Source organism: Dermacentor variabilis, chromosome 3, assembly GCF_050947875.1.
Source record: "Dermacentor variabilis isolate Ectoservices chromosome 3, ASM5094787v1, whole genome shotgun sequence".
Classification (NCBI taxonomy): domain Eukaryota; kingdom Metazoa; phylum Arthropoda; class Arachnida; order Ixodida; family Ixodidae; genus Dermacentor; species Dermacentor variabilis.
This window is the reverse complement of record NC_134570.1, coordinates 179,270,828-179,293,743: the sequence shown is the minus strand read 5'-3', so window position 1 is coordinate 179,293,743 and position 22,916 is coordinate 179,270,828. Positions and strand designations below refer to the sequence as shown.

At 47.3% G+C, this 22,916-nt stretch overlaps 1 long non-coding RNA gene and 1 pseudogene across 1 annotated transcript; both read right to left on the bottom strand.

Annotated features, from left to right (window-relative positions):
- Positions 1–8,289: 8,289 nt before the first annotated feature.
- Positions 8,290–10,276, bottom strand: LOC142576549 (uncharacterized). Its single transcript, XR_012826869.1, has 3 exons — positions 9,824–10,276; positions 9,506–9,735; positions 8,290–9,367 (listed from the first exon to the last, which is right to left on the bottom strand). It is a non-coding gene; the product is annotated as an uncharacterized LOC142576549 (long non-coding RNA).
- A 1,962-nt stretch (positions 10,277–12,238) lies between these two features.
- On the bottom strand, positions 12,239–14,245 carry LOC142574927 (uncharacterized; annotated as a pseudogene).
- Positions 14,246–22,916: the final 8,671 nt, after the last annotated feature.

Here is a 22,916-nt window from a genome sequence, read left to right as displayed (position 1 = left end):
GGGCTACAATTGATCACCTTGTGCGCATGGAAGGAAACATTCGCGACGCCTTTCTACATAAGCAATATTTCTTATCCGTGTTCCTCGATATGGAGAAGGCGTACGACACAGCGTGGCGCTACGGAATCTTGAGAGACTTGTCGGGAATGGGCATCCGTGGCAATATGCTCGCCCTAATAGATAGCTATTTGTCCAACCGTACCTTCCGAGTAAAAGTCGGTAATGCACTGTCACGTCCTTTTACGCAGGAAACTGGTGTACCCCAGGGAGGTGTGCTCAGCTGCACTCTTTTCATTGTTAAGATGAACACACTACGTGCTTCACTGCCACCGGCCATTTCTTATTCCGTATACGTCGACGATATACAAATAGGCTTTAAATCCTGCAACCTCGCAGTATGCGAGAGACAGGTACAGCAGGGCCTGAACAAGGTTTGCAAGTGGGCTGACGAAAACGGATTTAAGATCAACCCCCACAAAAGCTCTTGTGTTCTTTTTACTAGAAAGAGAGGCCTGGTTCCAGATCCTTGTGTTCAACTGAGTGGACATCAAATACCTGTCAACAAAGAACACAAATTTTTAGGTATTATACTTGACTCGAAGCTCACTTTTATACAGCACATTAAATATCTTAAAGAAAAATGCCTAAGGACAATGAACTTGCTTAAAGTTCTATCCCACTCAACATGGGGTAGCGACAGGAAGTGTCTGATGAATGTTTATAAGAGCCTAATTCGATCACGATTGGACTATGGTGCCGTCGTATATAACTCTGCCGCTCCGAGCGCACTAAAGATCCTAGATCCTATCCACCATCTAGGTATCCGCTTAGCCACTGGTGCTTTCAGAACAAGTCCGATTGAAAGCTTATACGCGGAATCAAATGAATGGTCGCTCCATCTACAGAGAACTTACATCAGCCTTACATATTTCCTAAAAATACACTGCAATCATCAACATCCATGTTTTAACACTGTTAACGATATGACCTGCACTACACTATTCCATAATCGTCCTTCTGTAAGAAAGCCTTTCTCGCTTCGAGTGAGGGAGCTTAGTGATGAGATACATGTCCCACTCCCCGAGCTTCGCCTAATGCATCCAGCCAAGCTGCTACCTCCTTGGGAGTGGCAGCTGATACAATGCGACACATCTTTCATTCAAGTTACAAAGCACGCTCCTGAGGCCGAAATCAGAATGCATTTCCTAGAACTCCAGCACAAGCATTCCTGTGCAGAGTTCTACACAGACGCTTCAAAGTCAAATTCCGGGGTATCCTATGCAGCCGTTGGCCCATCCTTCTCGGAATCCGACGTACTGCATCCGGAAACAAGCATATTTACGGCTGAGGCCTACGCATTACTTTCTGCTGTGAAGCATATAAGAAAATCAAAACTTCCAAAAGCAGCGATCTATACAGACTCCCTAAGCGTCGTGAAGGCCTTGATGTCAGTCTATACACACAACAATCCTGTACTTTGTGAACTCTACACCGTCTTGTGTAAAGCGTACATATCTAACCAGCGTATCATTATATGCTGGGTGCCTGGCCACAGGAGCATTGAGGGTAACGTTCTGGCGGACGAGATGGCCACGTCAATCGCATCGCAAAATGTAAACCCTACCGCTGCGGTGCCTGTCACAGACCTGAGGCCTTTCTTGCGAAGGAGATTGCGGGAGCACTGGCAACGCATGTGGGACGCGGAAACGAATAATAAGCTCCACCTGATAAAACCACAGTTAGGATTCTGGCCCTCTGCTACAAAATCGCGCCGAACAGATGTCCTATTCTGTCGTCTCAGAATGGGACACACGTTCGGCACCCATAATTATCTGCTTACTGGAAGTGAACCTCCAACCTGTGGTAGATGCGGGGAGAGGCTGACCGTGCTCCACGTCCTTCTGGAGTGTCGGGAAGCCGAATCTGAAAGAATGAAACATTTTTCCTTAGCTTACAGACAGCACATCCCTCTTCATCCAGTAATGTTCCTCGGCCCAGAACCGCTTTTTAACACAGACACAGTCCTAGGTTTCCTCAGAGATGTCGTCTTACATGTTATTAGTCCCATGAATTCGTAGCGCCTCCTCTCTCGAGAGGATGCCACTGCGATAATTGTTTTTGCGTAGCACATGCCTCCAGGCCCTTGTGCTTGAAGGGCTCTAAGGAGGCAGTAGTGCTCTGGTATTTCTTATAATCGTGACATATTTTACCTATCGTATCATTATTTTTATATGCATCTAAATTTTCATAGTACAAGTCATACGTCATCGCCATAATTTTATCATACAGATTTTACGCACTTTTGAGCGTATATTTTAAGGCCTCTTTACAGCCACCTCACACCAACTTCATAGCAATCATAATTACACCGCAAACTCATTACCACAGACATGGCGCTCTTTGGCCACACCTGGCCCTTGCGCCATAAAACTCCACACATCATCATCATCATCGCCAGATTTCCCGACGCACCTGGTTCGCTTGCGTGAGATCCTGACCTGCCTCACCTCTGCTGGCCTCCAACGCAACATCAAAAAGTGCCGTTCTGCTGCCCGCAAGTTAACAATATTGGGACTTGTTGTATCGAAGGATGGTGTACTTCCGGACCCAGCCAAGCTTCGCACGGCCGCAGAGTTTCCGATGCCCACTACTCTTAAGGCACTCCGCAGCTTTATAGGGCTCTGCTCTTACTTTCGGCATTTTGTGTGCAATTTTGCAACTATCATCGCACCACTAACCAATTTGCTTACCGCTATCAACGGTATCTCCGCATGGTCAACTTCCTGTGACGACGCCTTCAAGCAACTATGTCGACTACTCACTTCGCCACCGATTCTTCGACGGTACGATCCCACAGCGCCTACAGAGGTACACACGGACGCCAGCGGCATAGGACTTGGTGCGGTCCTCACACAACGGAAAGACTGCTATGATGAGTACGTCGTGGCGTATGGGAGCCGCACTTTAAAGAAGGCAGAAGCCAACTGCTCTGTAACAGAAAAGGAGTGCTTGGCCATTATTTGGGCTCTCGTCAAATTTCGTCCCTACCTATATGGTCGCCCTTTTGACATTGTCACCGACCACCATTCCCTTTTCTGGCTGTCCTCGTTGAAGGATCCGTCAGGTCGCCTAGGCCGATGGGCACTTTGCTTACAAGAATATGACATCCGCATTGTCTACCGATCGGGCACAAAGCACTCTGACGCCGATGCGCTTTCCCGGTGACCGCTACCTTCTGATGTGGCTTCAGTTTCTCCGCTCTTCGCATCCATGTCAGCCTTCAACGTCGCTGATATGCCGGACGAGCAGCGTAACGTTCCCCTGCTTTCAAATATACTGAATTTGCGCCACACCCTCTTCTCGAACACTTCGTCGCCAAGCCGCTCACTTTGCGGTACACGACAACGTCCTGTACCGCAGAAATTATTTGCCTGATGGTCGCAAATGGCTCCTTGTGATACGACGACACATGCATTCTGACATATGCACTTATTTTCATGCTGCTCCTCATAATGGTCACGCCGGCGTTCTGAAAACGTATACTCGGCTAAGGCAGCGTTTCTACTGACACGGCATGTATCACTTCGTCCGCCAGTTCCTACGCGCTTGCACGCCGTGCCAACGACGTAAAATTCCACAGAGCCCTCCTGGTGAGCTACAGCCGCTGCCCTGCCCGTCTCGGCCCTTCGACCGCGTCGACATAGACCTATACGGGCCACTTCCCTGCAGCTCCTCGGGTAACCATTGGATAATTGTAGGTGTCGACCACTTGACGCGCTACGCTGAGACTGCCGCACTCCCGACAGCCTCTGCGCGTGAAGTTGCGTTTTTCATCTTGCGGAACTTCGTGCTTAGACATGGCGCACCATGTGAACTGCTCAGCGACGGGGGCCGTGTCTTCTTGTCCAAAGTAATCCAAGCCCTTCTTGCTACATGCAGCATCGTCCACCGCAAGTCTACAGCCTACCACCCGCAAACGAACGGCTTGACATAGGTTCAACCGCACGCTCGGTGACATGTTGACTATGTACTTCGCCTCGGACCGCAGTAACTGGGACACTGTTTTGCCGTTCGTCACGTATGCCTATAATACGGCCACACAAGCTACCACTGGCTTTTCGCCCTTTTTTCTGCTGTATGGACGAGAGCCCTCGTGTACTATGGACACACTGCTACCATACCGACCCGATGCTTCTGAATGCATGCGTGTGTCTGAAGCCATCAACTACGCCGAGGACTGTAGGCAGCTCGCGCGAACCCTTATGACTGCTGCTCAAGGTCGTCAAAAGCTGCGGCATGACAGTGGCGCTATAGTGCCGAGGGTGCGTGCTCGCGTGGCCGCCGAGGCGATGCCTTCCCGCAGCCACCGCGTGGTGGCGCTGCCAATCGCTAAGGTGCCACCACGCCTCGTTCGCTGCCGAGGCAGCGTAGGTGCGGCAACTCTGACGTTGGTGCGCTGCGCTTTTCACTGCGAAAGCCCGTCTCTGAAGGCTTTGAGAGCAGTTTTTGCTTAAAAACTCTACTGGCTGGAGACAATCTTACCGCCGTGGCATTATCCGGAAAAAATCCTGGACTGAAACAGCGCTCGGCGAAACGTTTGACACGTACAACCAGGTTCAGTTTGCTAAATTTTTATTCGTTTATTCTTTGTGGTGAACCGCGAGAGGACTTAAGCAGAAGTCATATTTACTGGCTAATGTTCAGCGAGGTACCCAACTTGAAATAAGCAACGAAATTTGATGCGTTGGCCGCATTATGTTGTTGTGATAGAACGATCGAGTATGGTCCGAACTCATTGTTGCTACATGGAAACTTAATTCTGATCGAGATTTTATTCGACTAGGGGCCAGTCGATTGCGATCGCGGGTGAAAGATATCGTATACACCTTCATGCTGAGTGAGCGCTCAGCCAGCTCTGTGCAGGTGGAAAGACCGAGTAGTGGCCCCCATTGTCAATGGCGATAACGTGCGTAGGCTACAGAGCCAGCAGGTGCTTCAGATAGCTTAGCCCAGGTTTCAGGAATACAAATTGAGTCGAACGGATGGTGATCTTTAACAGCAATACAACCCATATGCTGCTGCGGGCATGAGTTCTCACACGGCTCTTCTGTTGCTGGCGGCTCGTCGGAGACATCGTCGAGCGTGCTTGACGCTCCATCGCTGACGCCTGCACCGGCACTGCGCTTTTGCCGTTTAGCGGCAGGTTGGTCACACAAGTTCCTTACTTTTCGTTTCGATGTCTTCTTAGGCAGAAGGTATTCCGGATAGTTGTCGAATACCGTTGGCATTGTGTCGGGCATGAGACGTGGTCTGTCTCGGGCGAGCTCGTTGACAACACCATTCACCGTCACTTTGAACATTCTTTCGATATAGCGGTCTTCAAGATGTTTTTTGCAGACAGCACACGCTGGAGTCAACTTGCGGTCCTGTCTTCTGATCAGCCGCTCCTACTCCGCAAGCCGTGTTGGGTCCAAGGGCACACCGAACATGGAAGCTTTGTCCGGATTCGACCGGTAGCCACTCCGACAGAGCGGCACGAAACACGTTTTTTCCCGGCCTTGATGCTTCGAGTTTAGCATCATTAGTCACTGTGGTCTTCCCTAACACGGAACAGCACGGACAAAAACGCAGGAAAAAGCACAGATCCGACTAAAATACTATAATACACACCGCACACGACCAATGCAACTGCAGCGACTGCGGCATGCCCGGCAGCGACGGCACCTTCACGACGAGCAGTGCCTCGCAGCCAAAGTTGGAAGGCATCGCGCGTGCTGCCACCCTCTCCCATTGGGAGAGCGCTCCGTACGACACACTAGCAGTATATTCTAGGCACTATAGTGGCGCGCTTACATCACTTTTTCCGACTGATTCCCTTGTTTGGTTGTGGGTCCCACCTCATAGGCCTGGCCTTTCGACTAAACTCCTTGCACACTATGATGGCCCCTACCACGTCATAGACCGTACCTCCGTTGTCAACTACGTTGTAGAACCTGTGACACCACCACCCGACCTTAGGCATCGCGGGCGTTACACGGTTCATGTATACCGTACTATGACCCCCTCATCCTACCTACGCCGTAAGTCGCCAGGATGGCTCCTCTTCTCTTCCGCGGGCCATTGTAGTGAAGAGGAGGACGAAGAAGACTGTTCTTGTGCTGCTGTGCGCGCGATCAGCGTTCGTGGACTGCCGGTGCAACTAGACTGTGCCTAGCGACTCATAATAAATTACACATACACGCATATTACACATATTACTGAGCGAACAATGCCTATGGCATTTCGGCAGTGCTTCAGGACACGACTAGCTGTAATACTTGACTGTTTTGTTGCTTATAGAGCAACCTTCGTCTTTCCTGTCTAGATCGCACACATGGTCGAACTATAAACATCGCAATACAGTCAAGCATCTAATCGGCATTGCTCCCCAGGGTGTTATTACATTTATTTCTCGTGGGTGGGGTGGACGCTCGAGTGACAAGGTCATTACAGAGAAGTGTGGCGTGCTGAATAATCTCCAGCCTGGAGACCATGTTTTGGCAGATAGCGGCTTCACTATTGGCGACAGTGTTGGACTTCATTGCGCAAAGGTTGCGATTCCTGCTTTCACCAAAGGCAAGCCCCAAATTTCAGCCTGTGAAGTAGAAAAGACGCGAAAGCTTGCAATGTCCGGATTCATGTCGAGAGTGATTGGACTGCTCCGCAATAAATACTGTATAATCAAGTACACACTTCCTGTGGAGATGCTTGCATCAGAGGAGAACGGACCCACTGTGCTCGACAAGATAGTCTTTGTTCGGCACAATGCAATTTGAGTAATTCCACTGTTTCATTTGGTTGATCCCAGAGATTGACAAGGCAGATGATTCAGCTTTTGCAAATGTTTAATGCTTTAACAGCTCCTGTGAGGAAAAATAAAGTTTTGTACATGAAACATGTTAAGCTTTTTATGTTTTCCTTTATACTCGCAGCAGAACCAACTTCCTCTAGGTGCTTTTTTTAAGTTCACACATTCGAAGTGGAACCACACAAACTTGCAAGCAGCACTCTCGCACCTGACCATTTTGCCTGACTCTGGCCCTTGGCACAAGCAACACACCTCTTGCGAGGTCTCACAGTCTTCGGCAGTTTCTAGCAGATTGCCACTGCTCCTGCCAGTCCAGTAATGGAAGCAAAGTTGAGGCAGAAGGATCAACTTGAAATATTCTTCACAGCGCTTCATCATCTTTGCACAAAACTTTGCATCTTTGTACACTCTGATTGCTATAAAATCTTTCAAAGTCCACAATACGAAGTCGCAGTAGTTCACGTTACACACAAACATCTGCATTTGTATTTGGTAATAATAGTAAAGTGTACTAGAATATTGGGTAGTGGGCTGACTGAGCTCCATCCGCTGTCGCGGTTTACGTCTCGCCTGCTAGATGGCGCCACCACTGTATTCAATGTAAGCGGCCGCGCTTTGGCTGTGCGAAAGGTACGTGGTCGCCGCTGTAGAAACGGTCTAATTTCTTGAATGCTCGTTTCTCATATAAATAAAGAGCTTGGACAGTATGCTTGTTTGTCAGTAGTACTTCGTCTTTCTTTTCATGAGGGAAAAGTTTCTTTAATCACCATTTTTGTAACGCTGGCTTTGCTGAGCTTGCACTCGTATCGAAAACTCGCGTCTTGCGCCGAGTAAAAGGCTGTGGGGTTCCTCTCCATTGACAGCAAGTTTGGGTATATTTACTCAATAATAGCGTGACATAACAAATGAATCACTTACATTCTTGTCAAAGACAGCAGTTTTACTGCTGTCTTTGATTAGAACGTAAGTGATCCATATGTCGCGGTGTTATCGAGTTGCGCGCGTGCAGAAATTCGTTTTCGGCGTTACCCTATTTGCAGTCCTTACAGCAATTCAGGCACCTTTGGAACGATGCCTTTCCTGTATACCCACCTATTTGACTCTGGCTGAGCATATTGTGGAAGAAAAATAGAGGTATATCAATGAAATGTTAAGCAGCATAGATATGAAGTTTTAATCGCACATGAATGTTGAAACAAAAGGTAAACCGTTTAAAACACCTTCCATGCTGTAGCTTGTCACATATGTGCCAGAAAACATGCGCCTATACATCAGTCGTTGCTCTACATTATTCGAACATAAAACGCATTTAATTCTCCCGACACTAACATACTGCATAATTTCCTATATCTGCCTTTCCAGAGAGTGATGTTGGTATAGCCACACTTATTTTTAAGGAAATATTTTATGAAAGAAAAAGAAAAAAAAATGCAAACAAAATGTTGGTTGAACAACTTTAACAAAAGTTTATTATCTTGACAAGCACAATGCAACAAGTAGACAATGCAGACAGCATGCACATTTCAAGAGCAGCGGCTCAACTTCAAGTGCTTTGCCTTTTGGCGCTTCCCCGACTTGTCAGTATTTATACTTTTAACATAGAAGTGAAGTCGTGTAGTGACATAGAATTTGATTATTTTTGGAGAAAGGGTGGAAGCATGACTGGAACAACCAACCTCTTGGCCAAGTCTGGCTTTGACAACTGTCAGCACATCTAAAATGCTGTCAGAGTGCAGCTGTCCATGGGAGAAGCAGCCTGTGAACAAGTCCTCAAGCTTCTTTATGAAACCAAATAAGCGACCAGTTGGATAGAGGAGCCCTCCATTGTCACGAAACTTTGTCAGCCTCGCAAGCTGGAAAGTTTCATCTGGGGCAGGCATAGTGAGAAGGGTCAGACAGTCTTGGCAATTGGTTTTTAAAACGCATTTTCTTGCAACATAGCCAGCGATGTGAAAAATTATTCTTGAGTCACTGCTGGCAATGTGCTGGTTATGGTCTTGGGAGGATGGAGCTGTGTGCATGCTCTTAGCAGCACTCATTGGCAGATGAAAGTCTGCTGCATTCTGCGCAGTGTCTGGCAGGCTGTCAACTTCCAGGAGGGAGCCCAGTTCGTCCTGCTGACAGTTACCTTGACTGGCACATTTTACTAGCCCATAAAATGACAAGCAGTTAATGATAACTAGAAATTGACTTGGTGTTGGGTGGTCATTACTGCCAGAAGACTGTCGAACGATCCCAAAAAGGTTTTCAAGAGGGTCTTGACTAGTTTTGGAGGTCATTAGGTACTTAAAACCTACTTTTCTTGTAAGGTAATCTAGCAAGCCTAATGTGCTTGAAATGGTTACACGCAGACCTGTTGCCGTGGACTCACTCACAAAGCCACCTGTCCCTTTTACATGCTCCTCCCATGCTTTAAGATAGGATAAAAAATCCTGCAGCACAGCTGTTGCTCGAGAATCTGGCCGGAGGGCTTCCGCAGGGAACCGTGAGGTCATCACAGATATCAGCTGGTGGATTTTGCTGAAATACACAAAAAAGCTCTTCAGATGTTGCTTGCACCAAGTTAGACTTAAACATCATTTCCAGCTAACAAAACCATAATGCAAAGGTTTCATTACTTTTAAAATTAAGTAGCAGAAGAGAAAATAGGCATTTCACCTGAAGAATTCCTGAGTTGCATCCATTCTTCCAAGAGTGGCTTCTAACGTGTCCTTATACAGGTGAAAAGCTTGGAGCACTTTAGTGCCGAAAAGCTGGAACGCATAACTGACTCTCATCTTTTCAAATGCGTTTGGCTCAATATGACATCGTGTTATCCCTGGCATAACCTTGAGGGTAACATTGCAGGAATCCATTTTGTAGGCTTCCTTTACGTGTTGCATATCCACCTAAAAAGAAATTGGAGAGGACCCTGTTAAGCTTCAAGAGTGAGTAATAGCACAACAAAATCCTCAATAAGATGAAGAAGAGCCTTACATGGCCAGCTGGAGTGTTGAATCCAGATTTCAACAATGAGTTGCGTAGACATTTGATAAGATGAGGGAAGTCGGATATAAAAAAGAGGTTTCGTGATGCATCGCTGGGGTGCTGAATTTTGCAGGTGGTAGACTCAGCTGATGCTTGTATCCCAAGTATCCTCCACATCCTTCTATTCCAGCTTGCGCCGTCGCATGTAATGAAATCAACAAAAAGGCCACTCTTTTCGGCCAATACGGTTGCCTCAATAACAACTTTGGCAAGAATGTCCCCCTTCATGTTGCCATGTGTGGCAAAATAGCCAATTACCTGGCTCCATTTTCCCTGAAAGGGAACAAATAGTATAACCATGCCATGGTCACATGGGACACCTTTGTCTTTGGCTGCTGTGAAAGGGCCTAGGTCTACAAAACCCTCAATAACCCCAGACGTTTTAACTGCAAAGTGTTCCGACAGCTTTGGCTCGTCTATAACTAATCCACCATGTTTTTTCCAGGCATCAAGCTCAGCTGACTTCACTTTTAGCTGCCTCAGAACTTTGTCGCTGAAGCCAAACACAGTGCGATATGCAGATACATAGCGCTTGAGGGTTGATTTGCACGGTAGGGAAAGAATGCTATTACGGCGAAGATGCTCATACAGACGAGGACTTTTCATCTTCATTATTATGCAGTCCAGGACCCACATTTTCGTGTAGCGTAGACCATTAGGTTTCACTTTTGAAGCTGCGAAGCACTGTCGAACAGCTTCCTGCTGTCTGGGGGGCAGTTTTGAGATCTGTGCTTCCAATGCTTCTGCTTGAATGGCAGCATTTTTCCCTCTCATTTTAGCAAGTTCATTTTTCACATCTCCTAGGCGAACAACTAGCCTCTTGTTTCTTCTCGCTGCAGCTCGCAGTTTAAGCACAACAGATCGGCCGCTCTTTTTATCAGTTCTTTTGACCCTCGCTCGTCTGATCTGCAGTGCTCGTTTCAAGTAGCGGCAAGACACACACTGCGTACCTGCAAGAAAAGTGCATTGAATTGAGTTCCCACGGAGCCAAAAAATCAATGAACGCAACATAAAATGAGTTGCAAATTAGGCAAAATGGACAGCATAATTACCTCTTTCAGCGACCTGACCCAGGCAATTGCTGCTGAAGTACATTTGCTCGAGGGTCACTACGTGAGATTTAAGGTTCTTCGTAAAATACCTTTCTTCATAATCTTCAAGTCGCATTACTCCAGTGCAAACACTCATGGAATCAGTTGCTCTCAGCACATCTTCTGCTTCCCCGCTTGTTTGCAATGTGCTTTCTTTTAGCAGAATTCCTCTCACAAACACTTTGTAGTAACTGTGCGTCTGTGACTGAAAGAACATTACCACTTTTTCTGAGCACACCTCATTTCTTGATGTCAACACAGACGTGCAGTACACGACACCGTCGTGTCCAGGAAACCTGTGCTTGGTCCACTGCTCCGACGGTACCTGAAGACTGTCAAATAACAGCATGGGTTCCTGCTGACCCAGTGGGCATGAAAATTCTGCATCGGCGTCCGGCTCCACTCCTGCTTCCGTCGAGGAGGCCGCGCCTTGCTCAGCAATCGTTGCAGCGATTGTGTAGGACACCGTCGTGTCACTGTTCGAGCACGGTCTACGCTTCGCCGGAGACGCGCAACTCTCTGACTTCCTTTTACGAGCAGGCCTCTCTTTCACAGCTTTTTTCGTCAAATACGCGGGTAGGTTTGGAAGAATGGTTGGCACAGCATCACTGCTAAGCAGTGGCTTACCACGTGGGATCCGCACTTCCTTGCCACCAATGATGTGTACATAGTCGCGAATTACGTAGCGCGGCTCAAAATGTAGTTCGCACACGGCACTTGTGTCTTCGAGAGGCTTGTCCGCTCGATGGAGGTTTTTTTCCCACAGTCTTCGAAGTGCTTCATCCTTGGGCACGCTGAATAACGACGGCTTTGGGGCACCTTTTACATGTACATAGCCCGTTTTACAGCCGGGCGCAAAACAGTGGTTCAAACGGCGTGGTGCCATTTCACACGCAATAGCGACGCACGATATACTTCCCTACGATGATTTCTTATAAACATTAGAATTGGTAATGTAAACTTCGGAACACATGAAAGAAAGCACAGCGGAGGCAGCGGCGCGCAAAGCCAGGAAGGCAGCGGCGGAGGCAGCGGAGGTTTACATTGACGACGACGACAGCGCCTCCGCGCGGGTCCCCGGGAAAACATAGAAATGTTCACATTTCCGGCGACGCGGGAGCGCACGCCGCCACCGGAGAGTCAGCTCACTACCCAACGGTCTAGTACACTTTAATAATAGGGATGGTGCTGCTTGAGCTTCACAGACCCATCCACAATGGTTATACAGGAGCTCTCTTGTGTGGCAAGCACCCGTACATGGTCCTCTCTGTCACTAAATAGGACATTTTATTTCCAAGACTTTTTTTGCAGCAGGTGCAACTTATGATGCCATCAGGAAAGGCAGCCAGCAATGGCAGCTCGGTGGAGATTTGAAGTCCAGAATCCCTGCATACAAAATTCATACGTATATACCGTGACATAGCCTTGTAGGCATCTCTCGCCTTTCCTTCATGTTCCTTTCCCCAAACAGTTTGTGGTGACCAGAACTGTGTACTTTCAGGATAACAAATTTTTCTAAGAAGTGACATTGCAGGATCACTCAACGACGTTCGGCATACTGCCTTTGCAATAGATGCAGTGATGCGGCCTGTCCTGAATGCAAACCATTTTGTGCATTTAGCCTGCTCCCTTGTGCTTTCCTCGATGAGCTCTGCAAGCTGCAACATACAACAAATTATTACAGGTTATGCACACTCTTCATTTGCTTTTTTTTTCTATTATTCTTTATTAACCAAGCATGAAATACTAGATAGCAAATAGAAGTACTATGAATAGTCATACTTTACCTGTGGCTCAACTGTGATACTTTCAGCCAGCTGGGGGATCGCTCCATTACGAAACTCCATGTGGTGGGTTGATCATCCTGCCGCATGTTGGTGAGGATGGCACTTGGAAATTTTGTCGCAGCACGGTTGAAGTAATCAGCATATTTTGGCTCCAGGGATAACAGTACTGGTGTGCTCCCACTTTGGTGGCACGCTGATAAAAATTCTGACCACTTTTCATCTGTGGTAGGTTGAACATTCACCCGGCGCAGTTTCCCACGACATGGTGCTTCACCGTCCATTACCTTCCTCTTCATCTTTGAGGATGAAAAGCTCACACCTGATACAGGTTTTGTTTGAAGTGACCATACAGGTGGCGGCAGCCATGCATTTTCTTTATCAGTGCAGGCTTGTCCATCCCGTCTCTGCACAACAGCCTGTATGTAAAACAGGATAGCACCAATGTGGGAACAGGCTTCCCCTTAGCCTGCCTTGCATGTGCTGTGCGCAGCTTGCACCAGTCCACCTTCTTTCACAAGGAGCCAGGGGTGCAGTGGTTTTTCACTCAGTGACTGGGAATGTAGAACCTGCATAAAAGTGAGAATAAGCTGGTGAGAAAACAACAGTTATGAAAGCTTTTCCTTAAGGATTGTTACTTCGGAGCTCGTGCAGAAAAAACATGTTTGCACGCAAACATCACAGTTGTGCCACAGCAGCCAGAACTAGGCTGTTTGCCAATGAGTATTAGCAAACCGACAGTACACACGCATGCATCAGGAATGCTAAAACGAACATGTTGGCATAATGCATGAGTATTAGTGCCCTGGCAGTTAAATTTTATGCTTAAAGATTGCTCGTTTTGCGATCAAACAATCGACACATTTACGCCGCTGCCGATGCTCACTCAAAAGTCGTTAATGTAACGAGAAAATTGAAAAAAAAATACATCAGTTCTCGACAATGCGCGATCGCTGCGGTACACAGTGCTTAAATCAGCGAAGAAATACAAAGATATTGCGTGTTTTTTGATCGAACAGTGCGTACATTTGTGTTGCTGCCTATGACGCTACGCAGAGTAATGAAATCGTTCTGGTAACGCAACGATTTCAAAATACACCAGCACTCCACATCATGCCACTACTTCAATACACAACACTTGATGGTGTTGCAAGAAAATACATGAGCTTACCCTGCCAACGATGACCACTCGGCTGTCGGTGAGGGCTTTGAGGCGCGATTCCTGCACCCAACCGCTGGTAAGATAATTGTGAGCTTCCAAAACCTTGTTAGATTTCAGCTGCTCTCGAGTTATGAAGCTCGTTGCATGGACGAGGTAATCCTTAATGTCTGTGAAATCCACACGTGGCAAAAGGTTGACGTTGCACTTCTGATTCGTTCAAGTCAAGAGGGTCAATACCGCCGCACAGGCGCACTTCTATTTTTTGAAACAGAACAGCACGGTTTTCACTGGGACAAGCAGGGAGAAACGACACGGACAAGCGCTGCCGAGTCATTTCTCCCTGCTTGTCCCAGTGAAAACGGTGCTGTTCTGTTTCAAATATGGCTTACCAACTCGCCCAAACATCCGTTTTAACCTTTTCTTCATAGCGCGACTTTTCAGGCTCTTTCAGTCCACGCGCGTACGCGCTTAACCGTGTACTGAGCGAACCACGATGGAAGCAAATCTTCTGAACACCTCATTGCGCCGTCCACTGGCAAAAAAAGATGAAAACAATATGCACAGCCTAGTACACTGGTGATAGTCGTACTGTGGTGTACGCGCTCGCAACCACGAGTATGGATGTTACGAGCGTCCCCTTTGAAACGGGGCGGTGCGTTTCGCCACCAAGCTCTTGCTATTATACTGCCTAATGTCCTACCTATGTTAAACAATGAAAAAAGAAAAAAAAAACCACTGAACTACCACGCCCAAATTTTCTGATCCCCTAATGCGAACTGTGCTTTTGTACATTTCCGTCTTTTGTCGTTTCCCTACTTCCACCAATCCTCCAATCGCCTCTTACTAATTGCCTATTGCGAACATGTTTGCTTTACTACTGCTCCTGCTGAACCCAAGGACTTCAGGGAGGCCAGTGGTGCCTAACTCGACCGCTGGGTAGATGTCTTCACATCCTAATAAAACATGCTCCGTCGTTTCACTAGCTTTACCGCTGCAAGCACATGCTTCTTCTTTCTTATATCTCGCTTTATAGGTGCATGTTCTAAGGCATCCCAATCTCACTTTGAAAAGTAATGAGCTTCCCTTTGAGTTATCATAAATGGTTTCTTTCTTGATTTCGTTTTTTCCTATTAAGTAGTTGCTCATGGCGGGTGTCTTTTCCATTGCTGCTACCCATGTGATTATTTCAGCCTCTCCGACTTTCCACTTGACCATCTTTGTTGCTGTGTTGCCCACCCTACAGGCTGCATACTTGCTGGTAAGCTTCCTAGTTCTTTTCCTCCACAGATACCTGAACACTCTCTGAGCCCATTTACTTTCTTCTATATTCCTCAGCCGTTCTTCATACTCAATTTTACTGCGAGCTTCCCTAACTTCAGAACTAGTCCAGCCCATATCGCCCTGCACAGCTTCATTTGTAGTCTCCATGAGCGCCCAATGCGAGGCAACCCACTTACCTTTGGTTCCGGTCGAGTCCTGATTGTACCCCTGATTTAAAGCAAACAACCACATTTACAAAAATAAGTCCTGTAACCATTACACCTTTCTACATACCTCGGAGGACCTCGTACCTATTGTATCCCCATAGCGCTCTGTGCTTCATAATGGCTGCATTTCTCTTCCCCTTTAATGTTATGGTTTTTTCCTGTGTTTCCATATATCTATTGCCTTCGTTTATCCATATACCAAGGTATTTATACTCTGTTACCCAAGGTATTTTATGGCCCTGTATCTCCACTGTCTGTTGACTGTTTTCATTGAATACCATAACACTAAATTTCAAACCTAAATTGTTGCCTTCCTGTCCACAGATATTAGCCAGACATTGCAAATCACTTTGCTTGTTAGCTAGCAACACAATGTCGTCCACATAAAATAAACCTGGGAGTTGCTGCTCTACTACTGTACCCGCCTGTCTGTATGAGAGATTAAACCCGATATTACTTCCTTCTAGTGCCCTCTCCATCCTCACCATGTACATCATAAACAGCAGCGGGGATAAAGGGCTTCCCTGCCTCAGTCCCTTGTTGATATGAACTTTCTCCTTGCTCCTCATCCCTGCCCATTCAACGTAAACGGTATTTTCATGGTAAATTTCTCTCAAAAGCTGTAGAAAATCATTACCTAATCCTTCCCCTTCCAGAATATTGCACAAGATGTAGTGGTCTACGTTGTCGTGGGCTCCTGTAATGTCTAAAAATGCCACATACAACGACCTGCTTTCTGCTTTTGATATTTCAATACACTGAGTAAGAACAAGCAAGTTATCCAAACGCGTACCTATTCTGAAGCTCTCCTAATATGCCATTATTCTCTGTCCATGCTTGAAGCTTTAATTCAATTGCCTGCATTGCTAGCCTGTATATTACGGATGTAATAGTCAACGGTCTATACGAGTGAATTCTGTCTTTCTCCCCCTTACCTTTATAAATTAAATTCATTCTACTTTATCGTCAACCAACTGTCTGGTATTCGTCTATCTCTTAAAGTTTTTGCCACTGCTTTCACCCAAGCTTCCTTACTTTTTGGTCCTAGTTCATTTATCAGCCTAAACTGCCGTGGTTGCTCAGTGTCTATGGTGTTAGGCTGCTGAGCACAAGGTCGCGGGATGGAATCCTGGCCATGGCGGCCGCATTTCGATGGGGGCGAAATTCGAAAATACCCTTGTACTTAGATTTAGGTGCACGTTAAAGAACCCCAGGTGGTCGAAATTTCCGGAGTCCTCTACTACGGCGTGCCTCATAATCAGAAAATGGTTTTGGCACGTAAAACCCCATAATTAAAATTTTTCAATTTATCAGCTTAACGGGAACCTTGTCTAGGCCTGTGGCTGTGTGCTTAGGAATTTCCGGCTTTCTTCCAGTTTAAATTTGTCAGCACCAGCTCCTTTACCACTTGGGTCTGTTTCATGCTCTTTTTCTTCAAATACAACCTCGTCATTGCCTTGGAAAAATTCGGCTGTTACTTTTTGGATGTAATTTATTGGCGCTTCTTCTTCCAGTCTGTTTTCATCTTCGTCTAGGATATGTTGTTGTATTGTTGTTGACTTCCTGACTAATAATTTTATGTGGTTCCAAAATATTCTAGGTGCAGCCTTCTTTTTCTCACGTATTTCTGAGAACCAACATTCACTTTCACGTTTTAATTTTGCTTGCACCAGTATTTGAACCATAGACTTTTTGCCCCGGTATATTTCCCATTTACTGGTTACTTCATCCTGCGGAAACTGCGCCTTCTTTGCCTGTCTGTGCTCTCGAGATGCTTTCTGTAATTTGGCGATCGCTTCTCGTATCTCCTTGTTCCACCAGCTTTTCGGTTTCTTTTTTCCTTTCCAATGTACATGTTGCTTCTCTTTCCGTACTTCTGTCGTTATTACACTTGGAAGCTCACCATATTCCCACTCTTTATTTGGCCATTTACCAAGTTCTTCCTCAGCTCTAGTGACTATATTTGCGATTTGTTCAGCGTTCAAATTTGGACTGGCCATTTTGCTGTCCTCGCTGTGTTTTGCTGTCCTCTTTCCCAACTACATATTCCATTTTCAAAATGATGCGTTTATGGTCACTCCCTATGCTGCTAAACCCTTCCTTATCGATGATCATTTCTCTCGACTTATCATGAAATCCTTCTGTCATCAGACAGCAATCAATGGTCGATTGCCGGTTTCCCACTTCCCACAGGATCTGTCCTTCGCACTTAGGCTATAGTGAACTAGAATGTATTCTAGTGGCGCGAACGGGGACGCCCAGGCACGCCGTTTCGCACTGACGCCGCGAGGTGGCGCCACTGCAACCTTTTCTAGCAAAAGTTTCAATGCATTCCGGCTATTATCTGGCATATACCGATGTTTCTGTGCGCTTATTTAGTACGAAACGGGGATTCCTTCCTTATGGAGATTTATTTGGAGCTGCACCTACGTTAGAACGCGTTAAATTCGAAATTGAGCTTGCCTTCACGGCTGCACTAGCTGCGGAAGTGCTCACCCCTTGTAATTTACTGGCGTTAGCTGCGGCTGATATCGGACGAGTGATCGCACACTACAAAGCATCCTGGCCACGGCAGGTGCTACAGGCAGTGCATTTTGTCCAGCCGTGCAGGACCCGCTTTCTTAGAGGGCAAACTCAAGTATCAGCGAGAAACTGGCGGCGCGCGGTTCCTTAGAGTGGCCGGCTGACAGGCGCCAGTACTCAGGGGAAACTTCTAAACTACGAAGTGCACCAGTCGTGAACGCTTCAGTTCCCGATGAGTCCACAATTTCATTGTCGTCGTTCGCTGCGCTACTGACAGAATCCTGGCGCTTCTTATTTGTTGACACGCTTGCTGGAGCTGGTCTTTTCCGCTGAGTCTTTGCTCTCACGGGCTTCACGGAAAGATAGGCCGGGCAACCAGGCAAGAGCGTAGGCACCGCGTCAGGTGCCAGCGATGGCTTACCGCGTGGAATCCGCACTTGGCTGCCGTTGATCACATGAACGTAGTCGCGCAAAATGAAATGCGGCTCAAAGTGGTGCTCACATACCGCAGCGGTTTCTGTGAGAGGCTTGTCCTGTCTTCGCAAACTCCGCTCCCACTTTTTTCGATGCTCCTCGTCCCTCGGAGCAGCAAACAAAGATGCTTTGGGAGCACCCGGATAGCCGCTTCGGCATCCCGGAGCAAAACAGTGAGAGTCCGTCTTTCTCTTTGCCATTGCGTACTTCACATGGTGCTTTCGAAGAGATATAAGACGTCTTCGTTGGTGCTACGCGAAACACACGTAAAATTTCAAGGCCACAAGCAGAAAAACGTGCGCAATTACGTACCGAACGCAAAGCCGCAAAGACTTCGACCGACGCGCGCGCGGTCCTAGAAAAGAGACCTGCAGCGCCACCAGCGGCCGTCAGTGGCGTCCGGCGTGTCAAGAGCGCCCATTTCCCTTCCGTTCGCGCCACTAGAAAGTATTCTAGTTCACTATACTTAGGCCCTGTATTCATGATAACGAGGTTATGTTGCTCACAAAGGTCTAGCATTGACTTCCCCGTTATTGTCGGTATAGCCGTCTAAATCCTGTATGTGGGCATTCGTGTTACCTAATAGGACAATTTCAGCACCATCCCCAAAACCCTTAATATCAGCGTTTATGCATTCCACTAACTGTTTATTCTTCTCTGTGCAATTTTTTCTGGTCCACCAATATGTAACGCCCAGCCAAGTTTCTTTCTCACTCATTGTACCTGATAACCAAAGATGCTCTTGACATTGTGAATTTACTCTTTGCCATTTGGCTCCCTGATGGATGAGCATTCCGACTCCCCCTCCCTTTCTTTCCGACTTAGTTCTGTTGCACCCTTCCCAAACATAATTATCAATAACTGGCAGCTCTTCTGAGTCACTAAGGTGCTTTTCCGTAACTGTATACACCCCTATTTGTTCTCTATGTAACTGCTCCTCAATCTCTGCCCCCTTTTTCTTTCTTATGACGCCCTGCATGTTTATGTAGCCTATTGCATGGCGAGATCTTTTTCTTGGTTTCCTCCTTTTTCTGTTATCGACGGCGATGCTCTTCTGGTGTTCCCCTAGGGGACCTTCGTCATTACTATCTACTCTGACCTCCTAAGCGCCCGCGGGCCCCCTAAAAAAGCAACCAGCGCGACAACCAAGTCGCCAACCCACTTCTCGTGCCAGCCTGTAATTGAAGTGGATCCCGTCTCCTTTAAAAACACCACAACTCCTCACTTCCCTGTTTACTTCCAACAACCTCGAAGCCTTTCTCTCTGGGCTCATTTTCCATATTGCCTCATTAGCAGACACTACGGCTCTTTGTACGCGACTGTCACGTACGGGCACCTCCGGCACCGTGCACACCACGATCTGCACCTGAGGGGATAGCTCGCACAAGTCGTCCACCCCACTTCGCCAAGCGCTGGGCTAGTCCTGGCCCTTTCCTGTTTAGGATGTCATTTAGCCCACCTGCTACAATGACAAGGTTGCGCACGTGGGCATTTTCCGCGAGCTTTTCTTTTGCTCGCTCCATGACAGAACCCAGTATCCGCCCTCGAAATGTCCCTACCGCCACTCTTGTCGCCTTTCGCCCTCTCCACAATTGCTTCTGAGCACCTAGCCAGCTTTGAGTGGCCGGCGATAATCACCCTTCCACTCTCCTACCTCGCCCTGCTTCCCTTTGTCATTTTCCGCGTGATGCGGACTGAACAAGGGGCATTGTCCCCTGGGCTCCTGCTTTTTCCGCGTGGCGGCGTCAAGGTAGGTGCCGCACTTTCCAGCTAACCCTTCACTCTGCATGCATTACACGTATTTCCCTGACACTCCCTCGTCTTTCGCGTCGGGGGTCTGCGTTCCATTGTCACGCACCTTCTCGTTCACAATGGCGGCCCTGTCCAGCTTTTCCTCGGCTGCTTCAAGTCTCTTTTCAACTACCTTGCGTGCATCACACTCCCTGTTTAGCTCATTTTTGAGCTCTTGCACTTGTTTGAGAAGCTCTTCCTGGAAAGCCTCCATTTTCTGCAGCCTAATATCGACATCACATTGTGTGCCGGTTGATTCGATGCCCTCTCCATTCTCATCCGTCTCCTCATCTGCCTTGAGGGACCCCCTGCGCACTGCTTGCTTTCCCGTCTTTCTCTCCACTTATTGCACGGCTTTTTGCAAATAACACAATACTACAATAATGCTACAACTGATGCAAATGCTATAATACTATATCGTTGCAGAGCGCGTGGCTTTTAGCAACGACTGATACGCACAGGATGCGAATCCTCAAAATGTCGCAAAGCAACTCTCACCACTGTTTCAACAACAAAACTTGCCTCGGAGACCGAAGGTATGACACGCTCTCGCACGCGCTCAAACACGCGGCCACGCTCTCACTTTCCTACCAAAGCACGCACAGTAAAATCTTAATAGCTATTTGTCTTGCCACTTCCAAGCTACCATTTAAAGACTACAAACACTCAACGTCCCATCTGGCTGCACGTGTTGGAGCACGTGGCACGAAAGGAAGCTCTAACCATCCGAAAACGGCGACCGCCGCGGCGGGCGCCCCTTGCGGATGACGTCAAGTGAATACCTTCTATATGCAAGCCACATGCATAAAAAAATATAAAGAAATTACCAAATGTAGAAATTCTTGCTATTCACACCAATGCCCAAATGACAAAAAGCAAGGCTGCCCGAAATTTGCATTCATGACATTAGTGCTGTCAGACATGTCCACATTTCAGGGCAAGGCTGTACGTCTTGACGCACGCAACTATTATGATGTTACCTAACCCCCCCCCCCCCACAATAGAACCACCTTCAAAAGTGCAGTAACAACTTCTGAAACAAACGATACATGCACGAAGCATAAAAGGCCGGTGTGATAGGGCAAACAGGTTAAGGGTACTAAATATGAAAACGCGATCTGCAACACTTCTGCACAGTTCACTTCTGAGCACACGCACATCGCGTAGAACAAGCACTTCTACATCCAGCAACGCCGCGACACATCGCACATATATATCACGGTTTGTAGCTTGCGAACACATTTTGTAACAGCAAGAACGCAGCTCGAACGTCGCGGTCACCTCGACGCATCGCAGCCGGCAAAACGGCTCACACGCAGTATAGAAACACTTTATAACAGCAAGAACATAGCTCGAATGTCGCGGTCACCACCGTGCATCGCAGCCGGCAAAACGGCTCACACGCTGAATGGCAGCGATAAAGAGGCAATAAAAAATTGGCTGGGGCTTAGCTAAGGTTAAGCCTGGATATCTCGAAGCGAAAAGGTTCGGTGATGCGTATGGTTATGCTTTATGATTTAGCCTATGGTTATGCTTACGGTTTAGCTTATGGTTATGCTTACGGTTTAGCTTATGGATATGCTATACGTCTGCCTTGTGTATTATGCAAATTGCTTATCAATGATATATACCATAAGTTATGCAGGATTATTGAACTTCTTTATTCAATCCGTGGATAGCCTCTGTGCTGAAAGCAAACATGGACCTACAGGTTAGAGTTATCGTTCTGGTCTACCAATGTGGGTACAGCAGAAGGGCCATCATCTCCGCAAGTTTACTGAACAGATATTTCTTCGTTGTCATTATTAGCGCTCTCACAAGCTGCCATCAGTTCAGCCACAGACACACCAGCGGAGTATCTTTGCCTTACCCCCATGATTGCCTCCTTGTTTTCGTCAAGCATTTTGACGAAGGCATTACCGTCTAGTATATGCACTTCGTTACGAAGGGGAGGTATAGCATGACGTTTCCACATTGTCTATATTGTAGTTGCGGCACCTGAGTATAGCCGGTTTTTTCCTCTTCTTCATTGTGTTGATATTGTATTCCAGCATGAACTCGGCGTAGGTCACATCTTCCATGTTCCCTGGTCGTTGCTGGTACCGCTCAACGGGGCTTTTGTGCCAAATGTTTAGCGAGACGTGCCTGTCGTACTTCTGGCGTTTCAGACTCTGCTTTGCTGCGTCGTTGAGCGAGACGTTCTTCTCGTTGTTCGGGTCTCTCGGACGCTCGTTGAGCTTTCAGCCTTTCAAGTACTTCGCTCCTTTTGAGCCAACTCCCGTGGTAGCACTTCTGTATCGGTAGTATCACACTCTTCTTCCGTGTTGAATGCGCATGCCTATTCTCTGGCAAGCGGTTATATTGGCGGCGAGGAGTTACGGAGTCGCCATCTATCGGAAGCGGCTCGCTGGCGTAGTATGAGGGATCACGTGGCGCGCTCCTCATAGGCTTTGCTGTCAGCGCTCACTGAAAACACCAGGCGCGAGCTCTCCCGGACATTTCTGTAAGTACTTTCGAAACGAGAGAAGTTTCTTAGTGTCTAAATAATAATCTTGGACAAACTGAAAGCACACAATCGTTTACAGACGCTATCTCTTTACCGAATACGTACAGTGAACGCCACTGCGCGCGGTCGCCGCGATGGAGTCTCCCGAACCGGCTTCTTGCGTGAAACGTAGGTAAATGCCGAGAGCAAAATATGTGAAATATCTTCTTATAGTGTTTGTATAA